Genomic DNA, 7500 nt, shown 5'->3' with positions numbered 1-7500 from the left:
TACAAGATTAACTTCATTTTTTCATAATTTGCCCAATAAATTATCCATGCCGGCAAGACAATACTCCACAGTCATATTATTTTGTTACTTTTACTTTTTCTCATATGACTTGCCTTGCGCGACACCACTCCATATATAGGTTTTTGAACACCATCTCTTTAAGCATGATACTTTTTTCAAATGCTACCACCCAACATTAATTCTTCATGTATTAAATAAAATATAATACAAGATTAACTTCATTTTTTCATAATTTGCCCAATAAATTATCCATGCCGGCAAGACAATACTCCACAGTCATATTATTTTGTTACTTTTACTTTTTCTCATATGACTTGCCTTGCGCGACACCACTCCATATATAGGTTTTTGAACACCATTTCCTTAAGAATGATACTTTTTTCAAATGCAACCACTCACTATTAATTCTTCATGTATTAATTTAAATATAACACACGAATAACTTAAATATTTAATAATTTGAACTATAATTGACGGTTGCCGGCAAGACAATACTCCACAATCATGTGATTTCCATATATAATTTTGTCTATAGCAAACATTTTTTATTGTAGTAGAGTTGTTCCATACGTTATTACCCAACATTTATTTTACATGTTAAATTCTATTATATCACATTGTTTGTGTCATATGTTATTATCTAACATGTAATTTATATGTTTCATGATATTATTTGACATTTTGTATTGGAAAACACTGAATTGAATTTCATAACATTTCATAATTTGCCCAATAAATTATCCATGCCGGCAAGACAATACTCCACAGTCATATTATTTTGTTACTTTAGTTTTTCTCATATGACTTGCCTTGCGCGACACCACTCCATATATAGGTTTTTGAACACCATTTCCTTAAGAATGATACTTTTTTCAAATGCAACCACTCACTATTAATTCTTCATGTATTAATTTAAATATAACACACGAATAACTTAAATATTTAATAATTTGAACTATAATTGACGGCTGCCGGCAAGACAATACTCCACAATCATGTGATTTCCATATATAATTTTGTCTATAGCAAACATTTTTTATTGTAGTAGAGTTGTTCCATACGTTATTACCCAACATTTATTTTACATGTTAAATTCTATTATATCACATTGTTTGTGTCATATGTTATTATCTAACATGTAATTTATATGTTTCATGATATTATTTGACATTTTGTATTGGAAAACACTGAATTGAATTTCATAACATTTCATAATTTGCCCAATAAATGACCCATGCCGGCAAGACAATACTCCACAGTCATATTATTTTGTTACTTTTACTTTTTCTCATATGACTTGCCGTGCGCGACACCACTCCATATATAGGTTTTTGAACACCATTTCCTTAAGAATGATACTTTTTTCAAATGCAACCACTCACTATTAATTCTTCATGTATTAATTTAAATATAACACACGAATAACTTAAATATTTAATAATTTGAACTATAATTGACGGCTGCCGGCAAGACAATACTCCACAATCATGTGATTTCCATATATAATTTTGTCTATAGCAAACATTTTTTATTGTAGTAGAGTTGTTCCATACGTTATTACCCAACATTTATTTTACATGTTAAATTCTATTATATCACATTGTTTGTGTCATATGTTATTATCTAACATGTAATTTATATGTTTCATGATATTATTTGACATTTTGTATTGGAAAACACTGAATTGAATTTCATAACAATTCCAAGTCTCATGAGTGTAAATTTTATTAATCGGTTTATTATTATTATGCAATATCAAATAAAATATAAACTTCTATTTCACACTAAATATAACATTTATGTTTAAGAGTGTAAATTTTTCATTCGCATATTACTGTTCTCCATTGATTGAATTATAATATATTTTTAATATGATTTCATATATTTATTTTTTTGTGTTTTCTATTGCCTTTCGCAGTTATCATATATATATACATATATATATATATATATATTTTTATATATATATATATACTCATATATATAATAAAATGTGTGTTCTTCTTTCTCTGTTTTGTTTAAAACAATTTAATTTCTTTATTCCTTTCAATAACAATTCAATTATTCTGAAAAGAATGTTATTTATAAAATAACATAAATTTTGTATTGCATCATCAAAAAGCTTTTTGTATATAACATTTTCTTAAGGTCCGGTCCACACATTATCAACTTACAAAGAAATATATAAAATATCATAAGTAAATTAACAAATATGGCACCTTTAAACAACTCATACAATATATATATATATATATGTTTTAGTTGGTGTTTAACAACCATAACACACATATTATATTTTATATTTGTTGTTTTATTAACATTTTCGAATCATCAAGCAAAGGATAAGCTTCAGTGGATCGCAGTATGGCAGCTGCTCAACCACTTACAACACCTTGCCTGTTACAAAAGTCGTTTACAATTGATTCTAGGCTTTGTCATTGTATTAAATAATGTTTAAATATGTAACTAGCACGGCATCAGGTGATCATAGATCCTCCCAATTTACTATGTTACAAATAACATTGGCATCACATCCATTGTCGTTTATAAAATAAATTATAAACTTTTAATGGTTTAGAAGCCATACAATGCAAATTGCCCCTTATTTATCATTGCAGTCCAGCACGGATACGACCTTAGAGGCGTTCAGGCATAATCCAACGGACGTAGCGTCATACCACTGTTCGCTCGAACAAGTATTGTGCCATTGGTCCGTACCTGCGGTTCCTCTCGTACTACGCAGGAATGCTGTCGCAACAACGTTTTGTCATTAGTAGGGTAAAACTAACCTGTCTCACGACGGTCTAAACCCAGCTCACGTTCCCTTGCATGGGTGAACAATCCAACGCTTGGTGAATTTTGCTTCACAATGATAGGAAGAGCCGACATCGAAGGATCAAAAAGCGACGTCGCTATGAACGCTTGGCCGCCACAAGCCAGTTATCCCTATGGTAACTTTTCTGACACCTCTTGTTAAAAACTCTTTAAACCAAAAGGATCGATAGGCCGAGCTTTTGCTGTCCCTGTGTGTACTGAACACCGAGATCAAGTCAGCATTTGCCCTTTTGCTCTATGTGTGGTTTCTGTCCGCACTGAGCTGGCCTTGGGACACCTCCGTTATTATTTGAGAGATGTACCGCCCCAGTCAAACTCCCTACCTGGCAATGTCCTTGAATTGGATCATACCTGAGTAATTGGAGTTATACCAAATTTTTAAATCAAAAATACATAAATGCATTTTCTTATTAAAGAATTTGTTTGCGATTATATAACAAACTCGTGATACTTTGATCAAGAAGCTTGCATCAAAACCCAATACCATAAGATATAATAAATACATCCGTATAATGGCTAGGAAATGATACACGTTCCATTTAATCAAGTAAGTAAGGAAACAATAAGAGTAGTGGTATTTCATTGTCGATACCAAACCGAAGTCTAATATCTCCCACTTATTCTACACCTCTTATGTCTCCTTACACTGCCAGATTAGAGTCAAGCTCAAAAGGGTCTTCTTTCCCCGCTAATTATTCCAAGCCCGTTCCCTTGGCTGTGGTTTCGCTAGATAGTAGATAGGGACAGTAGGAATCTCGTTAATCCATTCATGCGCGTCACTAATTAGATGACGAGGCATTTGGCTACCTTAAGAGAGTCATAGTTACTCCCGCCGTTGACCCGCGCTTACTTGAATTTCTTCACTTTGACATTCAGAGCACTGGGCAGAAATCACATTGTGTCAACACCCGCTAGGGCCATCACAATGCTTTGTTTTAATTAGACAGTCGGATTCCCCAAGTCCGTGCCAGTTCTGAATTGATTGTTAATTGATAATCGTTATAATTTAAAAGAACTAATCAGTTGCCCAATTAGTATTCTTAAAAATTTTAGCAAGAAAGTTCCACAATTGGCTACGTAACTAAACTATCCGGGGAACAAGAATCTACCATAAATGATAGAAACCCTATTTACCCAGAACGAGCACATAAACCATGTTATTGTTTCCCAATCAAGCCCGACTATCTCAATCTTCAGAGCCAATCCTTATCCCGAAGTTACGGATCTAATTTGCCGACTTCCCTTACCTACATTATTCTATCGACTAGAGACTCTTCACCTTGGAGACCAGCTGCGGATATTGGTACGGCCTGTTGAGAAGTTTGCGTATCCCCACCATAAATTTTCAAGGTCCGAGGAGAAAATATCGACACAACAGTATATGTCATGCTCTTCTAGCCCATCTACCATATCTCTCTGCGAAAGACTTCCATGGTAGTACGGCTATAAAACAGAAAAGAAAACTCTTCCGATACCTCTCGACGGCTTCTTTATGGTCGTTCCTGTTGCCAGGATGAGCACGAGGCCCATATTTAATAACAAACGGATACTCAACAGGTTACGGAATTGGAACCGTATTCCCTTTCGTTCAAAATTATTCAAGTGTATAAAAATCGGTATGATGCAAAATATATTTTGATTTTTCTATACTTGAAAATTTTCGGCTTTCGCCTTGAACTTAGGACCGACTAACTCGTGATCAACCACTGTTCACACGAAACCCTTCTCCACTTCAGTCCTCCAAGGTCTCATTCGATTATTTGCTACTACCACCAAGATCTGTACCAATGGCGGCTCCATGCAGGCTTACGCCAAACACTTCTATGCACACCATTGTACCTTCCTACTCACTAAAGTTTCAAAATTTATATTACAAGTAACATAAATCATCTACTTTAGCGGTAATGTATAGGTATACAACTTAAGCGCCATCCATTTTAAGGGCTAGTTGCTTCGGCAGGTGAGTTGTTACACACTCCTTAGCGGATTTCGACTTCCATGATCACCGTCCTGCTGTTTTAAGCAACCAACGCCTTTCATGGTTTCTGTATGAGTTGTTAATTTGGGCACCGTAACATTACGTTTGGTTCATCCCACAGCGCCAGTTCTGCTTACCAAAAGTGGCCCACTGGGCACATTATATCATAACCTTAAACTTCATATCAAGAAAGTTAAGGTTCTTACCCATTTAAAGTTTGAGAATAGGTTAAGATCGTTTCGACCCTAAGGCCTCTAATCATTCGCTTTACCAGATAAGATTATTTTATACAACAGTTAAATGCACCAGCTATCGTGAGGGAAACTTCGGAAGGAACCAGCTACTAGATGGTTCGATTGGTCTTTCGCCCCTATACTCAATTCTGACAATCGATTTGCACGTCAGAACTGTTTCGGTCTTCCATCAGGGTTTCCCCTGACTTCAACCTGATCAAGTATAGTTCACCATCTTTCGGGTCACAGCATATATGCTCAAGGTACGTTCCAGTTAGAGGTATAAATAATATAAATATCATTATACATAACTATATAGAGCGCCCCGGGATTGTGTTAATTAACTATAAATAGCTAAAAAACTAATCCCATTAATAGTCAAGTTAATTACGCTATTAGGTTTATATCCCAATAACTTGCACATATGTTAGACTCCTTGGTCCGTGTCTCAAGACGGGTCCCGAAGGTATCCTGAATCTTTCGCATTGTTAATCATACAAGTGCATATAATAAACACAAAAATCATTGAAAATTATGCCATTATATAATTCCGAAAAATTAACGCACTGTATTCATATAAATCTATCAGCACTTTATCAAATTTATGACATTTATATCATGTTATAATGCAAGCACTATAATTGAAATAATCAATAATTCACAATTTTTTGATAAATTAATTATGTTAATAGATTACAATGTCCTTATATGGAAAAAATGCACACTATTATTATAATATTAATTAAATATTACAATTCTAATGATGAATTTTCCATAACGGATATTCAGGTTCATCGGGCTTAACCTCTAAGCAGTTTCACGTACTATTTAACTCTCTATTCAGAGTTCTTTTCAACTTTCCCTCACGGTACTTGTTTACTATCGGTCTCATGGTTATATTTAGTTTTAGATGGAGTTTACCACCCACTTAGTGCTGCACTATCAAGCAACACGACTCTTTGGAAACATCATCTAGTAATCATTAACGTTATACGGGCCTGGCACCCTCTATGGGTAAATGGCCTCATTTAAGAAGGACTTAAATCGTTAATTTCTCATACTAGAATATTGATGTTCCTTACACTGCATCTCACATTTGCCATATAGACAAAGTGACTTAGTGCTGAACTGATTTCTTTTCGCTCGCCGCTACTAAGAAAATCCTTGTTAGTTTCTTTTCCTCCCCTAATTAATATGCTTAAATTCAGGGGGTAGTCCCATATGAGTTGAGGTTGTATAAAACAATTTTTATTGAATACTATGATATAATATTCAATATTATGAATACACTAATTCTTGAAGAATAATAATATTTACAACAGTTTTCTTATCGCATCAATAATAATCGAGACAATTCTAGATGAAAAAAAAAACTTTCATTTCATTTTTATGCTAGACATTTCTCGATATTATTTGAATTTGAAAAAGAAAATATATATCTTCAGTTTTCTCATACAAATTATACACAATGAGAGTTGGTATGTATATCCATATAAAAATTAATATTATGAATATTTCGTGTGTGCACTAATAAAGTGCACACATTATTTATCCAATAATATACCATATGCTCAAATATTAAAAAACATTTAAAGCAACTTATTTAGCATAGTCTTACAACCCTCAACCATATGTAGTCCAAGCAGCACTATAAAATTAATTAAAGTACATAACAGCATGGACTGCGATATGCGTTCAAAATGTCGATGTTCATGTGTCCTGCAGTTCACACGATGACGCACAGTTTGCTGCGTTCTTCATCGACCCATGAGCCGAGTGATCCACCGCTTAGAGTGATACAATTTTTTTTTTTTATTTCATTGTCAAAAATATATTTATTGAAAGAAATTAAAAATACACCATTTTACTGGCATATATCAATTCCTTCAATAAAATTGATTTACCTAAAAAATGTTGCGAAATGTCTTAGTCTTACATAATTTATAAAAATATGGTATATGAAACAATTTCAATAAGATAGCCAAACAAGAATATTAATATAAACATATGTAAAACATTAACCTGGAAACAGGTACAACAATATATATTTAGGTTGTTGCGTTTATACAATGTATGCTCATAGAAATAATGACCAATACATTTGTGCAACGCATGCATATTATGGTACATATACACGCAAAGTTTATCCATTAAAATACAAAAACACATAATTATGTTATATCACAATTTTCGAATGACCATTTATAATTATAATTATTTGTGTAATCGTAAATTAATAGAATTTTTATTATATATATATATATATATTATATATACAAAATATGACATCTGATTTATTAACGGTAAGGGACATTATACAATAATGATCCTTCCGCAGGTTCACCTACGGAAACCTTGTTACGACTTTTACTTCCTCTAAATAATCAAGTTCGGTCAACTTTTGCGAAACAACCGCAACACACAAGGCGTCAC

General features: G+C 33.2%; 3 non-coding genes across 3 annotated transcripts in view; all 3 read right to left on the bottom strand.

Moving 5' to 3' along the window:
• Positions 1-2344: 2344 nt before the first annotated feature.
• On the bottom strand, positions 2345-6302 carry LOC122322674. Its single transcript, XR_006246772.1, has one exon. It is a non-coding gene; the product is annotated as a large subunit ribosomal RNA (ribosomal RNA).
• Positions 6303-6684: 382 nt separating this feature from the next.
• Positions 6685-6863, bottom strand: LOC122322678. Its single transcript, XR_006246776.1, has one exon. It is a non-coding gene; the product is annotated as a 5.8S ribosomal RNA (ribosomal RNA).
• Positions 6864-7388: 525 nt separating this feature from the next.
• Positions 7389-7500, bottom strand: part of LOC122322671 — a 1995-nt gene continuing 1883 nt past the window's right edge. The window contains exon 1 of the ribosomal RNA XR_006246769.1: positions 7389-7500. This exon is cut by the window's right edge and continues 1883 nt beyond it. This is a non-coding gene — a ribosomal RNA (small subunit ribosomal RNA).

This window comes from Drosophila grimshawi, unplaced genomic scaffold (assembly GCF_018153295.1).
Source record: "Drosophila grimshawi isolate 15287-2541.00 unplaced genomic scaffold, ASM1815329v1 contig_53, whole genome shotgun sequence".
NCBI lineage: Eukaryota > Metazoa > Arthropoda > Insecta > Diptera > Drosophilidae > Drosophila > Drosophila grimshawi.
The sequence above is the reverse complement of the archived record's forward strand: the minus strand, read 5'-3'. Positions and strand labels throughout refer to the sequence as shown.